This window comes from Triticum aestivum, chromosome 3A, assembly GCF_018294505.1.
Source record: "Triticum aestivum cultivar Chinese Spring chromosome 3A, IWGSC CS RefSeq v2.1, whole genome shotgun sequence".
NCBI lineage: Eukaryota > Viridiplantae > Streptophyta > Magnoliopsida > Poales > Poaceae > Triticum > Triticum aestivum.
This window is the reverse complement of record NC_057800.1, coordinates 54,668,253-54,670,565: the sequence shown is the minus strand read 5'-3', so window position 1 is coordinate 54,670,565 and position 2,313 is coordinate 54,668,253.

The window sequence follows — 2,313 nt, the reverse complement described above, 5'->3', positions numbered from 1 at the left end:
AGAAGAAGAAGAAGAAGAAGAAGAAGAAGGAAGAAGAAGAGAAGAAGAAGAAGAAGAAGAAGGAGGAGGAGAAGAAGAAGGAGGAGGAGAAGAAGGAGTAGAAGAAGAAGAAGCAGGAGAAGAAGAAGCAGGAGAAGAAGAAGGAGAAGGAGAAGGAGAAGGAGAAGGAGAAGAAGAAGAAGAAGAAGGAGAAGGAGAAGGAGAGGGAGAAGGAGAAGGAGAAGGAGAAGAAGAAGAAGAAGAAGGAGAAGATGAAGGAGGAGGAGGAGGAGGAGGAGGAGAAGAAAGATATGGGGGAGAAATACCTTCTTCCTCGGGCTTATTGGGGCCGCCGGGATACCAAACGAGCGCTTAGGCGGGCGTAAGTGTCTACATGGAACGTCGTAGTTCTTCCTAAAGATTTGCCTGCATCTGTGCTCATCTCATAAGTCCGCTTATACAGGCGGCGGCGGCCATTTGAAACACCTTCTTCTGATTTGTCGTTTTCTTCTTCTAGTTGATAGTGCAAAATGACCGCTCGGACGGGCACAAGCACCCGTTTGGAACACATTAAACATGCTAGAGTTTCTTCGTTTTCTGCAAAAGATTTAAACGACCGCTTATACGGGCAGGTGCGCCCATTTGAAACACCGTCTTTCCGCCTGTCCTTTCTGGCAGTTTTGCGTTAGAACCTCCAACAGGTCATGCGACCACTTGCGGTCGTTTAGAACACCGTCTTTCCATTTGTTTCTTGTAGAACTTTTCTTTTCATTAGGTCTCCTGCGGGGTTAGTTCCAAAATAATACATAGTCTTATTTCCAGGCGTCCATACATCGATTCAACACATAATTCAATTTGCACATAGAAAATCCTTCATTAGAACCACTCTTCCAAACTCACTTCTTCATATAAAATATCAATCAGTCTTTTTATTGAAACAAAAATAAAAACTTACTTTTCTACTTTATTCGCGTGGGTTGCCTCCCACGAAGCACTTCTTTCGGTCGGTTAGCTCGACCATAGTGATGATCAAGGTGGTGCAAACACACCGAGACCGTAGCTTCTGGCACTCACAATGATGCCTTCTCATGAGTAGGTCTTCGTTCTCTTTTTCCTGGGGAAATGTCTCACCAAAGGATCTTTAGCGAGTAAATCAAATCCAACATTTTCCTCACAGACATTTATCACAACTTTGATAGTCCTTAGAAAAGGTCTAACGAGAATTACAGGAGCAATAGGGTCTTCAGGAATATCTACTATAACAAGATCAATCATAACAGGGAAATCATTAATTTCAACTATAACACCGTGCTTAATGCCTACTGCCTGAGTAAAAGTAGTGTTAGCCATATTCAAAAAAAATCTCAGTATTAGAATAAGGACCAAGATTAAGACTATCAGAAACTGACTTGGGGATTGTCGAAACACTTGCCCCAAGATCAACAGCGCATTAAGCTTATTCAATCCTACCTCAATTTCTATGGTAGGTTCAAAAGCATCCTCTTCTTAGCTGGTAACTTACTGTAGAGCTTCTTCCTTTCATCATCAAGTTCATGTACCTTGAACACAACTTGTTCAACAAAAACATTATATGATTCATTGTTAGTTACCTCTGGCACTGGATACTTCATGGATATCATCTTCACAAAATCTGCAATGGTATAATTGTACTCTAGCACATGACTTGTTAAGTACTTCAGCTTTCTCTTCATTGCTTCTTATTGTTTTAACTTCTTCAAGTGGAGTAGTCTCTGGTTTACCTGCAAACTTAGCCAAAATTAGTATTTGGCTCTATGCTATTTTAGCCACTTTTGCTTACATATTCTTTGATCTTCCTTCAAGAATTTGGACATCATTTGTTAGTCCAACAACCTTACTGGTTAATTCACCAAGTAAGTTATCATGGTTCTTCAAGGTATTCTTGAATCTTTCATTCTGCTCAGTCTGACTAGCAATAAAACTTTTAAGAGTTTCTTCAAGAGTATTTCTATTGCTAGCATTAACCCCATTAAAATTATTGGATGCTCATCCATTTCTAGGATAAGGGAGTCTAGGAGCATATCCATTATTTTTCCAATTAGGATTGTAGCTATTACGAGCGATAAAAATCACATCACTAGTTTCTTCACTAGTGATAGCATTAACGTTTACCTCTTCTTTACCGTTTATCACGGAAATAAGTTCATCAAGCTTGGTTGTTAATTACGTGCTACTTTCCTCCATGGAATTCACCCTCTTAGTGGTGGTTCTTTCAACATGCCATTGGGCATGGTTCTCTTGCATATCGTCCAGTATTTTTTTGACATCTTCTATGGGCTTTTCCATGATCGTTCC